At 42.0% G+C, this 989-nt stretch overlaps 1 non-coding gene across 1 annotated transcript; it reads right to left on the bottom strand.

The window, feature by feature from the left end:
- Window positions 1-334: 334 nt before the first annotated feature.
- Window positions 335-441, bottom strand: LOC127089068 (small nucleolar RNA R71). The gene has a single exon (XR_007790847.1). It is a non-coding gene; the product is annotated as a small nucleolar RNA R71 (small nucleolar RNA).
- Window positions 442-989: the final 548 nt, after the last annotated feature.

Here is a 989-nt window from a genome sequence, read left to right as displayed (position 1 = left end):
CTAATGAAGAACCTAGTTCTAGTATAGTAAACCCAACCATCCCAGCTAATAATTTTGAACTTAAACCATCCCTGTTGCAACTAGTGCAACAGAGACAATTCGCAGGTCTCGCTACTGAGAACCCAAACCAACATTTAAAAATATTTCTTCAATTAGCAGCACTTTTAAAACCAATGGAGCTTCTCCTGAGGCAATACGTTTAAGATTATTTCCTTTTTCCCTCAGAGATAAAGCCCTATCATGGTTAGATTCCCTTCCACCCAATTCCATTACGACTTGGGATAACCTTAGAAGAGTATTCCTTGCTAGATATTTTCCCCCGAGTAAAACCGCCGTTCTTCGAAACCATATAACTAGATTTACCAAAAACCAAGGAGAATCGTTGTTCGAAGCTTGGGAGAGATATAAAGAGTTGTTACGAGCATGCCCACATCATGGTTTAGAAAATTGGTTAATCATTCAAACCTTCTATAATGGACTTCACTATAACACGAAGATGACCATCGACGTTGCCGCTGGCGGTGCTCTGATGAACAAACCTTATCCTGAAGCTAGTGCCCTCATTGAAGATATGGCTCAAAACCATCAATCACGGGGAGTCGAACGAGCGACAGTTGAGAAGAAGGAAGCCCAAGGAGGAGTGCATGAACTAAGCTCTATAGACATGATGCAAGCTAAAATGGACGCATTAGCCCTCAAAGTCGAACATATGTGCGTAAACCTGAATACTGTAGCCGCAGTTTCGTCGGATTGTGAGATATGTGGAACCAAAGGACACCAATCTGCAGAATGCAGTCTATTAAACGAAACCCACTATGAGCAAGTGAACTACACCCAAGGGAACCCATACTCGAATACCTATAACCCTGGATGGAGGAATCATTCGAACTTCTCCTATAAAAATAATAACCCTATTCAAAATAATGCACCTCCGAGACCTAGTTATCAAGCCCCTAGATCAAATCGACCTATGCAACCTGTGCCACCAA

This window comes from Lathyrus oleraceus, chromosome 5 (assembly GCF_024323335.1).
Source record: "Lathyrus oleraceus cultivar Zhongwan6 chromosome 5, CAAS_Psat_ZW6_1.0, whole genome shotgun sequence".
In the NCBI taxonomy this organism is placed as follows: domain Eukaryota; kingdom Viridiplantae; phylum Streptophyta; class Magnoliopsida; order Fabales; family Fabaceae; genus Lathyrus; species Lathyrus oleraceus.
Note: the sequence above shows the minus strand (reverse complement) of the source record. Positions and strands in the feature narration are given on the sequence as shown.